Raw genomic sequence first — 21,749 nt, 5'->3', positions numbered from 1 at the left:
TCAGTGTAACTTTCTTAACTGTAGTAGATATTCCAGGCTTTCTGCGTGGACTTTTGAACAAGTTTGACAAATATTCCTGTGTTTTTTTTTTGTTGAGTGTTTCTCTTAAATCAACGTTTTGCTGATACATTAACTGGAAGCCACGTTGCTTTGAATGCGATTGGAATCTGCGCAGATGGAGATTACGGGGAGACACTGGACAAAGTGGAACTTTCTTTCGGAGAAAAGATAGTGTAAGTGATTGTATCAGTTGTTCTCAACGAGTAGCAGCGCCGACAGCACAGAGGGAGGGAGGGAGGAGCTGGGCGCTGGATGTAGTTGGTGGTTTGAATCGCGTTTCCCTCCCACAACACTGCTCACTCTGAGCGTCATTGCGGAGAGCTCCGGAGACTGAAATCTGATCCCCCTTAATTTTCTCTCTTTCTCTCTCTCCCCCTCTCTCACTCCAGTTCTGCCACTGGCTCTTCGCTGGCAGTTCAGGTCTCGGAGCCAAACCTTCACACACTCGTTCGTACACAGCAGTCAGCAAACTGAAAGCACTGAGACGGCACATGGGAGCGAGCGAGCGAGGGAGCCAAAGCAGCACCTCTGGAGAAACAGCGTACACCCCCCACCACACACAGACACTGGAAGAAATATACTCCTGATACTCGCGACTGACTGCCCAGGGACAGACACTCTGAAGACAAGAAACAGCGCTGGGCAAACGGGGAGGATTCATTCTGCTAAAAAAAAAAACCGCGAGCCCTGTGAAGAAACCAAGTAGAGTGAATGCAAAACTAAAAGCCCAAAACAAAATGGTAAAGAAAAGGTGCATAAACTGGTAAGCGAAGGATTGTTTACTACAGGCACAGGACCGGCTCCTGAACTGAATTCAGGAGTGTTGCAGTTTCTGCAGTCGTTGACAATCAGCCGCGAGTTTTCATTTCTGGGTTTCATGCTGGATTTACAAATGACTTGAATATTCCGAGCTGTTTTTTCATCGCTTCTTGAAACCGCTGGAGAAACCCCCCTTCAACTCTACAGCGAGGACACAAGCAAGGCATTGCTGAGCGAGTCGGAATTGGCACTTTTAAAAAGACTTGAAAACAAGTTTTTGTTGCCTCCTTTTCGGTCAGTAAAAGGTTCGTTTTTTTTAATTATCACTTTCTTTCTCCCTGTCCGGTTTAGTTTTAGCAAAGTGGGGTGGGGGTGAGATGCAAAAGATCAGCCGTTTGCTTAGCATTGGAGCAAGGGTCTGTGAAGTGTTTCCTTGAGGTGGGAGCTATCAGCCAATTAGGGAGGTATAATATATGGAGACAGATTGGCGTGTGGAGGAGGTTGGGAGCTGCGAAATTACAGCACGTTTCCTGCACCCGGGAGGAAAGGGTAGATTGCAAAGAAAAAGGCAGAGATAGATGTTGTTTCATGGTCCCCCTGACTAAGGCGAGGAGGGGATTGTGTGTGTACATAAACGTTTTATAGCTCTATATATATATTATATGAGTTATATAGATCTCTCTCTCACACACACACACACACACACACATACATACAAATCGTGTTCTAATGGGTCGAGTTCCCCAGACCTAGCTGAATCCTACTGGTCGCAAACCAACACGCAGAAAAAATAGTTCAGCAAAGGCCCTGGAATATAAAGTTACCACCGGCGGTCGAAACTTTAAGTGTGCATCATTTTTTCCCCCTCCATTTGATCCAAGCCCTTCAGTAATCGGAGAGCCGATATTTTTTTTAGGCTGGACAGCAGCAGCAATGGGCTTTTTTTTTTTTTGGAGCCGCGTTTGGTATTTATTTTGTTGGCGTCACCCCATGCACCTCTGCCGTGCAAACAAACCCGGATACCTTGCAGAGAGTGTGGCTGGCCAGCGCTGCACACAAGCACTGGGCAATAATTAACTTTAATGTGTGAGCGGCTCTCGCATGATCCGTGCCCACACGGGGGCTGGAGCCCCCCCACCTCCCACCCCCCATTGATCTGTTTGCTGAACGTTAGAGAAGGCAGTTCGCATTGGAAACTGGAAACCGACTGGCAATTTCCAGTTTATTTTTGGCAAAAAAGTAAGTTTTCAACTGAAAGCGACCCTCCATCCGTGACTCCCACAACCCTGACAATGTGAGATATGCCTGCCCTGTCGGGTTTTGCATACCCCTCTACATCACAGTCTTTATCTCTCGTTTCCCTTTGCCCTGACTGGAGTAGTCTGAAGAAGGGTCTCGACCCGAAACGTCACCTATTCCATTTACTCCAAAGATGCTGCCTGACCCGCTCAGTTACTCCAGCATTTTGTGGCTGTCTTAGGCATTAAGTGAATATGACTTTGCCACTAGGATTTGCCTTCCCATCCAATAGCTTGCAGCATTAGTATGTATGCCTGTCACGTTGCAGCGAACGCTTAAAACACCATCTACACAACTGGTCATCTGAGCCGTGTAGGAAGGACGGAGCTGCAGATGCTGGTTTACACCGAAGATGGACACAAAATGCTGGAGTAACTCAGCGGGACAGGCATCATCTCTGGGGAGGGGAAAGGAATATGTGACGTTTCGGGTCGAGACCCTTCTTCAGGCTGTCCCGTTGAGTTACTCCAGCATTTTGTGTCCAACGTTAGTTATCTAGAGTCCCTCGGTCCCCACGTCGCCGACTTGCAGGGTTGAAAAGGATTTAACGTTGTGAGCAAAAGGGAAGAAACATTCTGGGAATGTACTTAATTTTCATGTCGTTTTGCATTCCCCCAGTAAATACCACGGCCACTTGACAAAATGTTAGTCGCGTTTGTTTTGCCCTTCCAGCGGCAACATTGTGCCAAGTCGTTGTTTATTTTTAAAGTCGCAGACAGGCAGCGGTGGAGAGAAAGCAGTGTGTAGGAAAGAAACTGCAGATAGATGCTGGTTTACACCGAGGATAGACCAAAACAAAATGCTGGAGCAACTCAGCGGGTCAGGCAGCACCTCTGGGGAGAAGGAATGGGTACCGTTTCGAGCCGAGACCCTTCTGCAGACTGAGAGTCGGGGGAGAGGGAAACAAGAGGTGATAGAGAGATATAAAGAACAAATTAATACCTGTCTTTGCAAAGAACACTTGCTCATCGTCGGCCTCTTGAAGCCATGCCCTTTAATGAATGCATCCGTTTGGGGAATCTATTGCAAACTGTTTGATTGTCTTTATTTTAAAAAATAAGCATTTCCAAATCTCTGGATATAATGCATATCCCGTCAATAGCATTAAATCATTAGATGCATTGAATTAAGCAAACATCTCGCTGAGTCTCTTCCTCCCCCACGGCCTGCTGTTCGCGCAGTGATCAAGTTAACGCTGTTTCGGCTGTGCCCTTAGTTGTAGAGGAGGAATGTATTAACCATAATCTTTGGTATTAACAGTCTTGTGCTGGGCAAAAGTGCGGAACACTGTTGGGGAAAACCCGCTGCTTTGAACGTCAATTGGTTGTGTGTAACTTTGCCACCATATAGCAATAGGCAACATAGCCTCTTTCTAATAGTCACCCGTTGGGGTACTGCTGGCCAACGCACTGAGAGCCCTCGGTCTAACCAGCCCGGGTTGGGGGCTGCAAATTAGCTTCACAGGCGGGCACTTGGCGATGTCTCATCGCGGGTAGACTGAACGGGAACTGCACGCTTTTCAGCGCTTTGGCTTTCATGTGTTGCAAAGCAAGAGAAAATGCAGATGTTGCAAGGGTCGCGAACCGCTACAAATGCTCAATAAATCACCTTAAATACCTGGAAAGGGGGTATATAGAGCATAGGTTTCAGTGTACGCGTTTGGAGTTAATAGAGGGTGGTATGCTATGTGATGTTCACTGTTCTTTTCATTGAATTTTAAAAACGCAGTTTAAATATTGAATGAAAGTTAAAAATAATACAAAGTTAACAGCAGAACTGTGAAAATCAAGTGGAAAATATAGAGTTTATTAAAAGGGGCTAGTATTTTCAATGGAATAATGAAATGGCCTACCAATTGATGCTAAAATATTCTGGGGGGTTTTTTCGTTTGCACCTATATACCTTGTTAAAATTTCAAAAGCGGCATCATTCATGCATTATGTGCTGGAAAATATATGTTAAGCAACTGGTAAAAAGGCAGCTCAGTGTTGGAGGAGACCTATTTACTCTGCTCAGCATATTTCAACTCCCCAGTGTAGTATTCAACCTCCTGATTACACAGAATGCCATTCTTCCTGATGTACAGTGCACTCCTGTGAGACTCTTTCTGCAATATTGTACACATTTACAGGCAGTGCAGAGAAGTGAATGTTGTGCAGTGTAAGCAGGAAAAAAAAAAGGCATGTGTGTGTGTGGAAGAAAAATACTGCCGTGGTAGTCACAAAAACGCGACAGTTTGGGGCAGCCGAGATTAATGGCATGTGCTGCTTTGAGCTGAGCTGGTAAATGAATAATTAACCGGGTAACAGCTTACACAGTGTGTGTGTGTGTGTGTTTGGAAAGTGGCTGAGGAATCACAGAATCGGAGAGTGACGCACCTCAGAAAAGAAAACGACCCTTGTTAGTGTACAGTTAGTTGAAAGCAGCCTTCCAGAGGCTGAATAACGAGTTTTATTTAGAGAAAATCTAACTATGTATGATGAATGGTATTTTATCCAGAGATGCTGCCTGTCCGCACTGAGTTACTCTAGCATTTGGTGTCTATCTGCAGGATATTTTAACGTTTTTATTAGATAAGTCTTTGCAATATGGTTTGTCACTTTGTAAATGCTTTTTCAGTATTAAACAGTGGATGATCATTGGAAGAAAATATATGGCAACTGCCGACATCCTTTATTAGGGGCTTTTGGAACAAAAGAATATTCTGTGCAAAAGGACAGAAAGTGCTGGAGTAACTCAAGGGGTCAGGCAGCAACTTCCCGCTGACCCGCTGCGTTACTCCAGCACTCTGTCCTTTTGTGCAAACCAGCGTCTGCAGTTCCTTGTACCCGCATAGCCAGCTGCATTACCGCCATTAGTCCTGAAAGGGTTAATATGTAACATGTAGGAGAGAGAAGCCAGGAAAGAACAAAACCAAAATGCCAGAAGGCAATTCTGTATGCGAGGATGGCCAAGTGACAAGTTATTACCATGAGATTGAATTAATCTGGGTTGGTTAATCTGGCTCAGAATTTAACTGTCAATAGTCACATCTTCCTTTTCTCAATTTTTAAAGCCACTCGCGGAATTCCCTTGACCGTTATGTAGGACACCAACCAATGCTGTAACGAATGGCTGTGAATATTGTAGTTCCATCTACTTTATCAGATAAAAATATGTCGGGCAGCCGTCCCTTGGTCCACCTTTTGGGCGATTGTGTGTTTAAATGGTGGACGGAGGGGGCTGAGTCTGACGTGCTTGTGGGAAAGACAGCCCGTTGGCGCTCAGCGGCCATTTCAACAAAGCACGAGATGCCATAGAGAGCCGCAACACCTCATCACAACGGCGGGAACATCCGGTGAAGGTAGGAGGATAGACACAAAGTGCCGGAGTAGCTCAGCGGGTCAGGCAGCATCTATGGAGAAAAAGGATGGAAGAATGGCATTTCGGGTCGGGATCCTTCTGTATAATGAGAGTGTAGGGGAGAGAGAACTGGAGGTGGGAAAAGGCCAGAACAAATCTGGGCCAGCAACAGATGACCAAGGAAGGGTGGAGCCTATAATGGCCCATTGTTGGCTGGGGAAGAGGTGGTGATAATAAAGGGATACACGGATGCAGGGAGAGAACACTGGGATCTCAAAAGTGATCTTACATCATGGCAGTTTCTCCTTGAATCACACCAACAGGGTTTGATTCTTTCAGGCACACCTTTGTGGCAGAGGGGCCACTATATTTGTGTAGTGTTTGCTCTTTAGTTTCCCTCATTGTGCTGAGTAAACACAGTACCAAACACATTTCAGATGTGTTTAAGAAGGAAGTGCAGATGCTGGAAAATCGAAGATAAACAAAAGTGCTGGAGAAACTCAGCGGGTGCAGCAGCATCTATGGAGCGAAGGAAATAGGCAATGTTTCGGGCCGAAACGTTGCCTATTTCCTTCGCTCCATAGATGCTGCTGCACCCGCTGAGTTTCTCCAGCACTTTTGTCTACATTTCAGATGTGCACAGATCTGTAGAGGCTTGGGAGAAGGCCCTGGGTTTCACTGAGTTAGCTGATATTGGATGGGAGGGGATGGGCAAAAACGCTTGCTGTCCTGATGTGTGTGTGTGTGTGCAGTTGCTGGAGTAACTCAGTCTGAAGAAGGGCCTCGACCCGAAACGTCACCCATTCCTTCTCTCCAGAGATGCTGCCTGTCCCGCTGAGTTACTCCAGCATTTTGTGTCTATCTGGCTGTACTGGTGCCATGGAGGGGTGTGCGGAACGGGGCCAAGCATGTGTGTTTGGATATTAAGTGGATGTAAGATTGGGTTCAGCTGGGATGCCATCTCACCGCACCACCTTCAGGCACTTGTAATAATGGTATCTTTGGCGAGCAGTGGATCAATACCCAGTAGAGGTGAGGCAGGAAGAAAATAATTTAATTCGGATGAGAGGCTGTGTGCATTGATTTGGTAGATTCAACATGGAAGTGAGCTATCAATAGGGGGAAAACTTTGATTTTGACCCATTGTGGTCGTGGGCAGTCCAGGAGCACTTAATAGCCAGACACTGAAGTGGTACATTGGCATAGTTGCCCTCTCACACACAAGGATCATTTAAGATCATACACATCCAGGCAACCACCGTTTTCTTGGGGTGTCAGAGGCAGATATGATAGTGGCACTTAAGAGGCTTTTGGATAGGCTAATGAATAGATGAATATGGATCGCATACAGGCAGAGAAAATGTGTTCAACTTGGCATCCTGTTTGGCACAGGCATTGTGGGCTGAAGGGTCTGTTCCAGTGCTGTTCTGTTCTAGCTTCTACATGTCTCAGTCCACAGCTTTAGGTGATGCTAATTGTCAATCCGATTTGGCAGTTTACATTTTGACAATTTCACTTTTTTTTTTGATCGTTTAAGTCAATTTACAATTATGTTACCATGCGATGTGGAATGATTTGTTGAATTCTCGTCAAATAGCATCATTAAAATGTAAGAACTGGGAAAACTTTTCCCAATGACTTGAATGTAGCAGAAGCTTGCAGCTGCCCTGGGTTCCACTTACTGGTTTGTGCTCCTCCATCTGACCTTAGCCGCCAGGGCTGTGATAGCAGCCATCACAACATAAATGTTGCAGGGCTAGAGAAGGAGAAGCCAACAACAGAAACATGCATTTATGTAGCGCCTTTAAACAGCTTCTTGCATCTGCAGCCTTTGAGTTCCCGTTTCCTGATAGCTGTCTAGCGACCCCTGCTGGAGGGTGTTAGAGAGCACAACTAGAGAGCAGTCCTGAACTACCATCCACCACATTGGTGACCCTCGGACTGTCTTTGATATGACTTTACTGGCTTTACCTTGCATCATGTGTTGTCTTTCCGCTGACTGGCTAGCACGTGACAAAAACCTTTCACTGGACCTCGGTACACGTGACAATAAGACTAAGCTGAACTCATAAGTGATGGGTTGTAGAATTAGGCCATTTGGCCCATTAAGTCTACACCGCCATTCAATCATGGCTGATCTATCTCTCCCTCCTAACCCCATTCTCCTGCCTTCTCCCCATAACCTCTGACAACCTGAATTCATAACCAACTGAACTGAACGAGTGGAAACTTGCAATCAAGTATTGCCACGCATTGGCAGCAGGAGATGCTGCCTGACCCACTGAGTTACTCCAGCATTATGTCTTTGGTGGCAAGTGGTCTTATCTCAACGGGTCTGCAATCAGTGACACAGGAGCAAACATGGCTCGTTCACTGTGCCCTTTAACATTTCTCTCTTTCGGCAATGATTTAATGTACCGTCAGCATTAGATAAGGCTGCAGCTGACATCAAAGTGTTCCCCCCTCAGCTCGCTGTGTGAAGAATAATTGCTTCTGCAACACACCAAACGCCTCTGTCGTTTGGAACCCTTCCTCTAACGAGGAAGCAATTCCTACTGAAGAAGGGCTTCGGCCCGAAACGTCGCCTATTTCCTTCGCTCCATAGATGCTGCTGCACCCGCTGAGTTTCTCCAGCACTTTTGTGTACCAGCAATTCCTACATCATTGGATGAGGGAAGATTGAAAGGGAATATTCATTTCTTCTGGGCATTTTCACCTGCCTGTTGATTGGAACTCAAACCAAATCTCAATTCCAAGTTCTTGCCATTTTTATTACAAAGCTGATACAAGGTTGTATCTCTGCTCCATGTAAGGTTATGCGATAGATAAGAATGCGATTTATTTTCAGTTCTGGTCTCGCAAGATCTTTGTTTTTTCTCCCTATCTGGGCTTTCTTTTCATCTATTGGCTTGCTTCCAAAGGCTCTGATTTGGAGAGAAAAATTGCGTGGGGCTCAGTCCTTAAATCTTTCATCTTCTGGCTATTTACTTAACATTGAATCCATCCAGTCTTTTACAAATGGACTTATTCAGGGGAATCCAATTCTTGCAAGCTCTCCCTCCAGTTCACCCTACCCTTCAGAGTGTAGTTTAGTTTAGACATACAGCGAGGAAACAAGCCCTTCAGCCCACCAAGTCCGTGCCAACCAGCGATCCCTGCACACTAACACTATCCTACACACACTAGGGACAATTTACAACGACACCAAGCCAATTATCCTACATTCCTGTACGTCTTTGGCATGTGGGAGGAAACCAGAGCACCCAGAGAAAACCCACGCGGTCACGGGGAGAACGTACAAACTCCACATAGACACAAAATGTTGGAGTAACTCAGCAGGACCGACAGCATCTCTGGAGAGAACGTCACCCATTCCTTCTCTCCAAAGTTACTCCAGCATTTTGTGTCTATCTTCGGTTTAAACCAGCATCTGTAGTTGCCTCATACACGTACGAACTCCATACAGACAGCAACCATAGTCAGGATCGAACCATGCTCTCTGGCGTAGTAAGGCAATAACTCTACCGCTGCGTCACCGTGCTGCCCTTGTTGTGTGGCTTGTTACCGCTCACGAGGAGGGGGGGTAACATGACGATGCAAACTAGTCTGGGGTTGTCCTGGTGTCATGGTCACAAACATTATTTCAACCACTGCCCTCAGAAAAAGTTGCCGAACAATCATCTCATTTCATAGACTTCTTGATGACTAAGTCAACGGGCATGTTTGCCCCCATTAAAACAGTGAATACACTTCGTATTCAGTGCAGAAACAAAGACCTACAGATGCTGGCTTATACCAAAGACATACACAAAATGCTGGAGTAACTCAGCGGGTCAGGCAGCATCTCTGGAGAGAAGGGGTGGGTGACGTTTTAGGTCGGTGCATTCAGTGCATTGAGAATGAGGTGGATTGAAATGGCCAATTATGTCATAAGGCGCTAGCGGAACGCAAGAATCCTCACAGCATGGAAAGAGACCATTCGGCCCATCAAACCGGTGCTGCTCCCATCTCGGACCAGCCCGTCAGGCCCTGTAAATAGATTTTTAATCCTCCCCAGCAACGATCTCTTTTGGAAGCAACGATTTACTCTTCGTCCACCATATTCCAGGTCGTGACAACCTCTTAGCGAAGGTTATTTCTCATGTCGCTCTGGCTCTTTGCCCAATCACAATTGGAAGTTAAGCATCCATGTCTTTTCAAAACCCCATCTCTCATTATAGCACTGGTTAGCACACAACAGAAGCTTTTCACTGTACCTTGGTACACGTGACAATAAACTGAACGCAAACTCTAATCGTGTGCTTGGTGTTGCCACTGCCTTCTTCTCTTGTCAACTTAAAGGAGATATCTTCCTCTCTCATATGTAAAGAGCTCGGAGATTTTTACGTGGAACTCACCCTATCATAGAACATAGAAAAGTACAGCACAGGAACAGGCCCTTCGGCCCATCATGTTCGTGTTGAACATGATGCCAAGTTAAACCAATCTCATCTGCCTGTACATAATTCATATCCCTCTATTCCTTACACTTCCATCTGCCTACCTAAAAGTCGTATATCTAAGACTTATCACGATGTTTAGGATTATCTGTGTGGCATCCTTGGAAAGTATTTGCGCATTCTGGAGTTATTTCAGGAAGCCGATAGCCTTCAGTGGAGGCAGCTTCACCGCCTGATTTTATTTAACAGCAAGGTAATGTATTGTGGTATTTTGGGTCTAAAAATTAGCCAATTTGCAGAGGCTCACCACAGCGGCTAATGTTTAGCCACCGCCTGTAAAGGCTTGGATGAGCAGGGTGGTGATAAATCTTTATCATCAAGCAACAGCATCGGGTTATTGTTAATCATAGACGTCGAGCTAGATTCTGCTTTTAGAAATGCAGAAGGGTGCAAAGAGTGAAGAGTATCTCAGTCACTCAAGTTGTGGAAATCACTTTTTATCTCACATCACTATGTTGACGATCTTCTGATATATCACTCCGTTGGAGAGATAGGAACGGGAGAGAGAGTAAGCTTTTCGCACTCTCGTGCGGCTCAAAAGGCTCAGCGCTCCCTATTCTGGAGCGTCTTGCTCTCTCTCCCTCCTTTCTCTCTCTCCCTCACTCTCTCTCTTACATATACACACCACACACACTCTCTCTCTCCGTCTCTCTCTCTCTCTCTCTCTCTCTCTCTCTCTCTCTCTCTCTCTCACTCACTCTCTCACTCTCTCAAACACACACACACACACTTCAGGGTTTACCATGTGGCTCTGGGCATTCCAGTGACATTCAGTGATAGTTGCTTTACATTAAGTGCCAATATTTAAGATTTACATCAACTATTAAACTAAACTAATCTGCTCAACTAGAACACTTGAGAGACTCTGTGAAACCCACTTCACACAAAAGTCTGTTTAGATTAGGAGAGTTTTTCGCCTGGGTTTGTTAATTGGTAATAATCTCATGCTGTGAATCCTGGGGGTTGTATCTTTGGCTATAAAGATCAGATTACATTCAATAAGAAGTTTATAAAACAAGAAACCTTGTGTAATCCACTATGCGTTTGATGAAACCGTATAGAAGGTATTTCAAATATCTGCTGTGCGAGGATACAGTCACTGGGTTTTTTAGATAAGACGTCTTGCAGGTGGTTTTGGGAAAGGAACCCTGAGGCACAGTAGAGTTGCTGCCTTACAGCGCCAGAGATCCGGCTTCGATCCTGACTATGGATGCTGCCTGTGCAGAGTTTTATACTTTTTCCCTGTGACCTGCATGGGTTTTCTCCGGGTGTTCCATTCCCCCCCACCCCCCCCCCCCCCCCCACACTCCAAAGATGTACCGGTTTGTTGTTAGTTGGCTACTGTAAAAATAGTAAATTGTCGCTAGTGAGTAGTGTGCTACTGTGTAGTGTACTACTGTGTAGTGTACTGTAGTAGTATACTGGAGTACGGGACAATTGCTGGTCGGCCGGACTTGGTGGACTGAAGGGACTGTTTCCACGAAGTATCTCTAAAGTAAAGTAAATTTCACAATTTATGGGGGTAAAATTAGGCCATTCGGCCCATCGAGTCTACTCCACCATTCAATCATGCCTGATCTCTGCCTCCTAATCCCATTTTCCTGCCCTCTCCCCATAACCTTTGACACCCGTTCTGCTCAAGAATTTGCCTATCTCTGCCTAAAAAATATTCACTGACTTGGCCTCCACAGCTCTCTGTGGCAGTAAATTCCACAGATTAACTACCTTCTGACTAAAGAAGTTCCTCCTCGTCTCCTTTTTAAAAGAACGTCCTTTAATTCTGAGGCTATGAGCCCTGGTCCTAGACTCTCCCACCAGTGGAAACATCCTGTCCACATCCACTCTGTGCCTTTCATTATTCTGTAAGCTTCAATGAGGTTCCTCCTCAACCTTCTAAACTCCAGCGAGTTGAGGCCCAGTGCCGTCAAACATTCATTATCCACTAACCCACTCATTCCTGAATTCTTGGAATTCCTGGAAAGTATAATATAATATAATTCTTGATTAGACCAGGTCTCAAGGGTTATGAGGAGAAGGCAGGAAAATGGGATTAGGAAGCAGAGATCAGCCATGATTGAATGGCAGAGTAGACTCGATGGGCCGAATGGCCTATTGTAATAGTGTTTGGCTGGAAGTTCCTGGAAGAGAGTTCTCGTCATTCTCATTACATTGCCAGATCTCTGCTCCGAAGTAGTCTGTAGTGGAGATCACGGCAGGAAATCAATCCCAGGACAAAGAAGGCATGTCACTGACCTCGAGTGTAGGCCAGGTCACTGAAATGAGCAGATGGCCAGAACAAGGCAAGACAGATAATGCTTCTTGCTGGGCGAGGCAGGGCCCTCTTCCCCACTCTATGCAAACAGCCACAAGCCAAAGCGACCGAAGGCTGTGTGGCCTTTTTCACAGAAATGCAAAGGCCACGTTTCACATGCAGCAGAGGAATCTTTGATGTGCAGATTGGGATCATTTATTCTCTGAATAAATGCCAACTGGAGCACAAGGGTTTTGTTTGCTTTAATGACAGTGAGCAGAGTCAGCCTTAGATAGATAGATAGATAGATAGATATATATCCTCTGTAGGAATGAACTGCAGATGCTGGTTTAAACCGGAGATAGACACAAAATGCTGGAGTAACTCAGCGGGACAGGCAGCATCTCTGGAGAGAAGGAATGGGTGACGTTTTGGGTCGAGGCCCTTCTTCAGACTGATGTCAGGGGAGAGGGAGATAGATTGATAAGGAAGTGTTGGGTGTGAAAATAGGACAAAGGGAATGGAGATCCAGGAAAATGTAGAATAGATCATTGTTAGCTGGGAAAAGTTCACATCAAAGAAAACAGAGATAATATGTAGTCGGAGAAGTAAGACTGGTCGGAGAACTGGGAAGGGGAGGGATAGAGAAAGAGGGAAAGCAAGGGTTACTTGAAGTTAGAGAAGTCAGTGTAATGGGGCGACCAGAACTGCACACATTACTCCAAATGCGGCCTAACCAATGTTTTACGCAACTGCAAAGTGACTTCCTGACCCTTGTACTCAATTGGATCCAAGCTGCCGAAGCGAAATATTTTGCTCATTGGATTTCTTGGATCAAATGTTTTAAGAAATAAGGTCACACCATTTCCATCCAGGGTGGTCACGGTGGCACAGCGGTAGAGTTGCTGCCTTACAGCGAATGCAGCGCCGGAGACCCGAGTTCGATCCCGACTACGGGTGCTGTCTGTACGGAGTTTGTACATTTTCCCTGTGACCTGCATGGGTTTTCTCCGGGATCTTCGTTTTCCTCCCACACTCCAAAGGCGTACAGGTATGTAGGTTACTTGGCTTGGTCAATGTAAATATTGTCCCTAGTGGGTGTAGGATAGTGTTAATGTGCGGGGGTCGCTGGTGAGTACATGAATATGCAGGGAATGGAGGGATATAGATCTCAAGCAGGCAGTGAAGATTAGTTTAATTTGAGCATGGAGATTGTGGGCCGAAGGGCCTGTTTGTTCAGTTTCTGCCAGCATGGAAACGGGCCCTTCTGCTCACCAAGTCCGCGCCGACCAGCGATCACCCGTACACTAACACTATCCTACACACACTGGGGACAATTTTTACAGTTTTACCAAGGCAATTAACCTACAAACCAGTACTTATTGGGAGTGTGGGAGGAAACTGGAGCACCCAGAGAAAACCCACGTGGGGAACGTACAAACTCTGTACGGACAGCACCCGTAGTAAGGATCGAACCCGGGTCTCTGGCGCTGTAAGGCAGCAACTGTAGCGCGGCGCCACCGTGCCGCCCAGTCCTGTGCGGTACTGTTCTATGTTTTATCTGAGTATCTATAGCAACTGACACATACTGTTCGGAACACCCCGCAAACACGCTCCCCCAATGAAGTACTTTGCATGTGTAAGTGCAAACATCGCTCGCAATCAGGCAGAATTCCCGTACGACTGTATGTAACGCGGGATCAATGTTCGGTGGGCCGACCAATGTGTTTAGAGATACAGCGCGGAAACAGGCCCTTCGGCCCACAATCTCCGTGCAAAGATGTTTACAAGTTAAACTAATCTCCACTGCCTGCTTGTGATCCATATCCCTCCATTCCCTGCATATCTATGTGCTTAAATATAAGCCTCTAAAATGCCACTATTGTATCTGCCTCACTTCCACCACTAGCCGCACATTCCAGGCACCCACCACTCTCTGTAAAACAAAACCTGTACCACACATCCCAGTTAAACTTTGCCCCATTCACATTAATCCTATGCCCTCTTCATCCTGGGGAAAAAGGTTCTGACTGTGTCGCTCATAATTTCATATACATCTACGTATAAACATAAAAAATTCTTAAGGGATTGGACAGGCTGAATGCAGGAAAAATGATCCCGGTGTTGGGGGAGTCCAGAACCAGGGGTCACAGTTTAAGAATAAGGGGTCGGCCATTTTGGACTGAGATGAGCAAAAACGTTTTCACCCAGAGAGTTGTGAATCTGGAATTCTCTGCCACAGAAGGCAGTGGAGGCCAATTCACTAGATATTTGCAAGAGAGTTAGATATAATTCTTAGGGCTAAAAGAATCAAGGGATATGGGTGGAAAAGCAGGAACGGGATACTAATTTTAGATGTTCAAGAAGGAACTGCAGATGCTGGAAGATCGAAGGTACACAAAAATGCTGGAGAAACTCAGCGGGTGCAGCAGCATCTATGGAGCGAAGGAAATAGGCGACGTTTCGGGCCGAAGCCCTTCTTCAGACTGATGGGGGGTGGGGTGGAGAAGGAAGGAAAAGGGGAGGAGGAGGAGCCCGAGGGCGGGGGGTGGGAGAAGACAGCTCGAGGGTTAAGGAAGGGGAGGAGACAGCAAGGGCTAGCAAAATTGGGAGAATTCAATGTTCATGCCATCCGGACGCAAATTACAGCACCTCATATTCCGCCTGGGTTGCTTGCGTCTGGATGGCATGAACATTGAATTCTCCCAATTTTGCTAGCCCTTGCTGTCTCCTCCCCTTCCTTAACCCTCGAGCTGTCTCCTCCCATCCCCCCGCCCTCGGGCTCCTCCTCCCTTTTTCCTTCCTTCTCCCCCCCCACCCCCCATCAGTCTGAAGAAGGGTTTCGGCCCGAAACGTCGCCTATTTCCTTCTCTCCATAGATGCTGCTGCACCCGCTGAGTTTCTCCAGCATTTTTGTGTACCTACTAATTTTAGATGATCAGCCATGATCATATTGAATGGCGGTGCTGGCTCGAACGGCCAAATGGCCTACTCCTACACCTATTTTCTCTGTTTCTATCAAGTTTTCTCTCAGCCTTCGACGTTCCAGAGAAAGCAATCCATGTTTGTCCAACCTCTCCTTGTAGCTAAAACCCTCTAATCGAGACAGCACCCTGGTAAACCTCGTCTGCACATTCTTCCGGTAATGGGGCGACCAGAACTGCACACATTACACCAGCTGCGGCCTAACCAATGTTTTACGCAACTGCAACATGACTTTCTGACTCCTATACTCTTCACTACCTACTGCAGCAGGCAGTGAAGAAAGCGAATGGTATGTTAGCATTCATAGCAAAAGGATTTGAGTATAGGAGCAGGGAGGTTCTACTGCAGTTGTACAGAGTCTTGGTGAGACCACACCTGGAGTATTGCGTACAGTTTTGGTCTCCTAATCTGAGGAAGGACATTATTGCCATAGAGGGAGTGCAGAGAAGGTTCACCAGACTGATTCCTGGGATGTCAGGACTTTCATATGAGGAAAGACTGGATAGACTCTGCTTGTACTCGCTAGAATTTAGGAGATTGAGGGGGGATCTTATAGAAACTTACAACATTCTTAAGGGGTTGGACAGGCTAGATGCAGGAAGATTGTTCCCGATGTTGGGGAAGTCCAAGACAAGGGGTCACAGCTTAAGGATAAGGGGGAAATCCTTTAGGACCGAGATGAGAAAAACATTTTTCACACAGAGAGTGGTGAATCTCTGGAACTCTGCCACAGAAGGTAGTTGAGGCCAGTTCATTGGCTATATTTAAGAGGGAGTTAGATGTGGCCCTTGTGGCTAAAGGGATCAGGGGGTATGGAGAGAAGGCAGGTATGGGATACTGAGTTGGATGATCAGCCATGATCATATTGAATGGCGGCGCAGGCTCGAAGGGCCGAATGGCCTACTCCTGAACCTATATTCTATGTTACTATAATAGACTCCAATAGTCAATAATGATGAACTCAGCGGGACAGGCAGCATCTCTGAGGAGAAGGAATTCCAGAGACCCTTCAGACTGAAGAAGGTTCTCCACCCGAAACGTCACCCATTCCTTTGCTCCAGAGATGCTGCCTGTCCGGCTGAGTTACTCCAGCATTTTGTGTCTACCTTCAATTTAAACCAGCATCTGCAGTTCTTTCCTACACATCCTATACTCAATACCCTGTCCGATGAAGGCAGGCATACTACATGCCTTCTTTACCATTTTATCTACTTGTACTGCTATTTTCAGGGACCTATGAACTTGAACCTCAAGGTTCCTCTGTCAAGAGTGCTGTTTGAATAAGCTCCTGTGAGGTGCTTTATGGAGTAATAAGAAGTAACTGCAGATGCTGGTTTATACCAAAGGGAGGCATAGTATGTTGCCGTAACTCAGCAAGTGCTGGAGTAACTCAGCAAGTGCTGGAGTAACTCAGCGTCTCTGGAGAAAATGGATAGATCGCGTTTCAGGTCAAGACCCTTCTTCAGACTGATAGTGGTAGGGGGAGCGGGCAAGAAAAATCTTCCCTCCTCCCCTTACTACAATTAGTCCTAAGGATCTTCTCTATCGTCACCTATCCATTTTCTCCAGATACGCTGAGTTACTCCAGCACTTTGTGTCGATCTTGTGGAGTAGTGGTATTTTAAGTATTACAATTCTAATTGTAAATTTAGAAACATAGAAAATAGTAGCAGGAGTAGGCCATTCGGCCGTTTGATCAAAGCTGATCATTCAACATCAGGACCCCGTTCCTGCTTTTTCCAATGACTCTCTACAAGTAGTTGGTTGATGAGGAAACCAGAATTGCTGGGGGCAGGCCATTTGATGGGATAGATGGTGAGGGCACACGAGATATCACAACACATCACGTCATTTTTTGGCCCAAAATGCTGGAGTGACTCAAAATAGAAACATAGAAATTAGGTGCAGGAGTAGGCCATTCGGCCCTTCGAGCCTGCGCCGCCATTCAATATGATCATGGCTGATCATCCAACTCAGTATCCCGTACCTGCCTTCTCGCCATACCCTCTGATCCCCTTAGCCACAAGGGCCACATCTAACTCCCTCTTAAATATAGCCAATGAACTGGCCTCGACTACCCTCTGTGGCAGAGAGTTCCAGAGATTCATCACTCTCTGTGTGAAAAAAGTTCTTCTCATCTCGGTTTTAAAGGATTTCCCCCTTATCCTTAAGCTGTGACCCCTTGTCCTGGACTTCCCCAACATCGGGAGCAATCTTCCTGCATCTAGCCTGTCCAACCCCTTAAGAATTTTGTAAGTTTCTATAAGAGTCAACGAGTCAGGCAGTGTTTCTGGAGAGAAGGAATGGGTGACGTTTCGGGTCGAGATCCTTCTAAAGACTCAACCCATTCCGTCCCTCCAGAGATGCTGCCTGTCCAGCTGAGTTACTCCAGCTTTTTGTGTCTTTCTTCAATTTAAACCAGCATCTGCCGTTCCTTCCTTCTGACACATGTCATTATTCAGCATGCCCACATGCATACTGTGCTTTCCGGCAAGTGTAACTGCTTAGTAATTGGGAGCGGAGCGGTAAACTTTATTTATCCCTCCCTAGCCTCAGGGTGCTGAGTTTAACAGTAACAACCTCACCTGCCAGCACAAACCAGTCCTCGATTCTGAAACGCTCAGCTCTCTGCGGTGCCTTCAATGCACAGTTTCTTTACGCAGAGAGATACGGCTAAATCCTTCACACTGTTTCCCCAACAAGTCCTCAGCACTTCGTTAATCTATTTATTTTCAGGGGGTGGCACAGTGACGCAGCGGTAGTGTTGCTGCCTTACAGCGTCAGAAACCCGGGGTCGATCCTGACTGCGGGTGCCGTCAATACGGAGTTTGTACGTTCTCCCCGTGACCTGCGTAGGTTTTCCCCGGGTGCTCAGGTTTCCTCCCACACTTCAAAGGCGTCCATGTTTGTAGGTTAATTTGGCTTTGGTTAAAATTGTCCCTAGTGTGTAGGATAGTGCTTAGTGTACGGGGATCGCTGGTCGGCGTGGACTCGGTGGGCCGATGGGTCTGTTTCTGGGCTGCATCTCAAAAGTACGTTCTCATCGCCATTGTGAATGATTCCCGATTCGCAAACTGTGACACGTGACATGGTGGATCAGTCCTGTCGCAACCTGCAGTAAATCTGATGCAAAATAGGCAGATTACTGCGAGAGAATTAACTGTAGCACCTTCCACTGCCACTGGGCTAATTACTGCTCGATTCTTCCCTCCCGCCCTCCCTCCCTCACTTACTCACTCATTCACTCACTCACACACTCACACACTCACACTTACACTCACCCTGCTTCTGATTGCACACTTGAAAAGGCACATTCTGCTGTCAATAAGCTGTTGGGGTTGGTCTAACCACAACATTCCGGTTTCCATGCCTTTCAAATCCGACAGGCACAAAGTGCTGGAGTAACTCAGCGGGAAAGGCAGCATCTCTGGAGGAAAGAAGATGGGTGACGTTTCGGGTCGGGACCCTTCCCCTGGCTCTCTGCGCTGCAAGGATATCTCATTGAAACATATAAGATTGTCAAGGGCTTGGACAGGCTAGAGGCAGGAAACATGTTCCCGATGTCGAGGGAGTCCAGAACCAGGGGCCACAGTTTAAGAATAAGGAGTAAGCCATTTAGAACGGAGAAGAGGAAACATTTTTTCTCACAGAGAGTGGTGAGTCTGTGGAATTCTCTGCCTCAGAGGGCGGTGGAGGCCGGTTCTCTGGATGTTTTCAAGAGAGAGCTAGATGGGGCTTTTAAAATAGTGGAGTCAGGGGATATGGGGAGAAGGCAGGAACGGGGTACTGATTGGGGATGATCAGCCATGATCACATTGAATGGCGGCACTGGCTCGAAGGGCCAAATGGCCTCCTCCTGCACCTATTGTCTATTGATAGCAGATTCAGCAAATCCCCACAACACCGAGTGCCGTCCGATGGTGCAATGTTGGCGGAAATTATAGATTCCACAGTGGGTTGGATATTCTGACCTCTTCCTCAGAATTAAAGGACGTTCCTTTAGGAAAGGGAGTGGCTTCTCCTCCTTCCCTCACCCCTGCCCCCTCCCCAGACCACATCTGGCGTCTTGGGGCCACAACTGATATTTCTGGACCATTTTCAATGTCTTCACCCTCATCTGGGCCACTCCTGGAGTCTATGGACCACTCCTGCAGTCTCTGGGTCACTCCTGGCCCTGCCACCTGCCATCCGACCGCATACCTGGCCTGTGGCTGTTGATAGAGAGAACCCTTTCCCCATCTGCCACTGTCAGAGTTGAAGGACGTTCTTTTAGGAAGGAGATGAAGTGAAATGTCGTTAGTCAGAAGGTGGTGAATCTGTGGAATTATTTGCCACAGAAGGCTGTGGAAGCCAAGTCAGTGCATATTTTTAAGGCGGGATAGAGAGATTCTTGATTATGAGGAGAAGGCAGGAGAATGGGGTTAGGAGAAAGATAGATCAGCCATGATTGAATACCTGATGGGCCGAATGGCCTAATTCTACTCCTATTCCTTTTATGACTGTCCAACCCCACAGTTAAGCCCGTATCTGGACACACGGCCTTTGTTTCCACCTCCTGGCTTGACTTTCAGAATTTGGGGAATCACTTTTTAAACAATCATTTATTTTAAGCTGGTGACGGGATGAAGGAAAGACTTCAGGTTGTCTGGAAATGAATGAGGCGGCACAGGATCTACCCCATCAATTCCTCTCATGATTTTATACACCTCTATAAGATCACCCCTTCATCCTGCTGCGCTCCAAGGAATAGAGTCCCAGCCTGCTCAACCTCTACCTGTAGCTCAGCCCCTCGAGTTCTAGCAACATCCTCGTAAATCTTCTCTGTACCCGTTCCAACTTGACAACATCTTTGCTGTAACATGCTGCCCAGATCTGAGCACAATACCAGCATCTGCAGTTCTTTCCTACACACAATACTCTAAATGCATCTTATATAGTTGGAACATTGTTGGCGAATGTCTTCACTGCCCATTAGCCTTGTCTGAATGTCATCGATGCAGTGCAGGCGATGACTCCTTTGTGCCAGATAATTTGAACATTATGCGACTCTCAGCAAACGATCCTCCCTCTTCTGATCCTCTGATGGGAGAAAGGTCATTGATGAAGCATCAGTAAGCAGTTGGACCTGTTCTGAAGAACTCCTGCAGTGAAATTGTGTGGCTGTGATAGACTTCAAACAACTTCAGTGAAAGGCCTGGATGGAGTGGATGCGGAGTGGATTGGCCACTAGTGAGAGAGTCTAGGATCAGAAGTCACACTCAGAATTAAAGGGCGTTCCCTTAAGAAAGGGATGAGGAGGTATTTCTTTAGTCAGAGGGTGGTGAATCTATGGTATTCATTCCCACAGAAGGCTGTGGAGGCCAAGTCAATGGATATTTTTAAGGCCGAGATAGATATTCTTGATTAGTATGGGTATCAGAGGTTATGGGGAGAAAGCAGGAGAATGGGGTTGAGAGGGAAAGATAGATTAGCCATTATTGAATGGCAGAGTACAATCGATGGGTCGAATGGCCTAATTCTGCTCCTATCAGCATCTTTCTGTATGAGAGCTGATTTTCCATTTGCATCTCTGGATCTGGAGTCCAAGCCACCTAATTGCTCATCCACTGACCTCCAGTGCTTGGGCTAACTGATCTGCTGAAAGCTTTATGCTGACCAGGGATCAAGCCTGAGAGCCTTCTGCTCTCCGTGGATGGGCATCCAACGGCAAGCACTCAGGATAGAGCCGTAGAGATACACAGCATGGAAGCAGGCCCTTCGGCCCACGTCGACCAATATGTCCCTGCAGAGATGAACTTCTCCCAAATTAAACAGTGTGACGTTCATGTATCAGAAAGAACTGCGGATGCTGGTTTAAATCGAAGATAGACACAAAATGCTGGAGTAACTCAGCTGGACAGGCAGCATCTCTGGGGGGAGGGAAAGGGTGACGTTTAGGGTCGAGACCCTTCAGTCTGAAAAAGGGTCTCGACCCGAAACGTTGCCCATTCCTTCTGTCCAGAGATGCTGCCTGTCCAGCTGAGTTACTGCAGCATTTTGTGTCTATCTGCGAGTGTAACATTCTTTTTTCTTCTCCCCATCCAACCACATACAAATGAGCACCACATGTCCCTGCTCAAGGCCTTGGTGGTTTTGTCGTCTCTGTGTTAACCGTACTTCCAGACGTGGCCACAATTCCCCAGACTCGCTCCATTGGTTCACTCTTAATCAGGCTACATTGAAAAAGCCTCATCTGGTATCTTATTAAATTGGACACAGAACTTTGTGTACTGTACACTAGGTTACAGTGAACTGCAACAATTTAGGAACAGTTGCTGTTAGAAAACTGAACACGTCTGCTAAAAAATATCAGTCGCTCTTAGATTATGCACCAGAAAAAAAGTAGCCTGTAATTATGAGCGAGCGTAATACTGAAAAGAGTATAATTTAAAGTGCACACTGTATGGATAATTTTAAAGTGCACACTAGATGAATCGTGGCTTGAAGTATTGTACAGGAAATAATGGTGGCAGGGCTGCACCAGGACTGTCTCAGAGATGGCAGTGACCTGCTTA

The 21,749-nt window shown here is 46.5% G+C and overlaps 1 protein-coding gene across 8 annotated transcripts in view; it reads left to right on the top strand.

Moving 5' to 3' along the window:
• Positions 1 to 291: 291 nt before the first annotated feature.
• Positions 292 to 21,749, top strand: part of fgfr3 (fibroblast growth factor receptor 3) — a 118,392-nt gene continuing 96,934 nt past the window's right edge. For 3 of the 8 annotated variants that reach the window (XM_033034541.1, XM_033034537.1, XM_033034555.1), the window contains exon 1: positions 326 to 1,124. The gene's annotated coding sequence lies outside the window, so the exon portion shown is untranslated. Of the gene's footprint in view, positions 1,125 to 21,749 lie in introns of all 8 variants that reach the window. The other 5 variants (XM_033034532.1, XM_033034520.1, XM_033034563.1 and 2 more) reach the window with 4 other exon arrangements.

The sequence above is a fragment of the Amblyraja radiata genome, chromosome 1, assembly GCF_010909765.2.
Source record: "Amblyraja radiata isolate CabotCenter1 chromosome 1, sAmbRad1.1.pri, whole genome shotgun sequence".
Classification (NCBI taxonomy): Eukaryota; Metazoa; Chordata; class Chondrichthyes; order Rajiformes; family Rajidae; genus Amblyraja; species Amblyraja radiata.
Note: the sequence above shows the minus strand (reverse complement) of the source record. Positions and strands in the feature narration are given on the sequence as shown.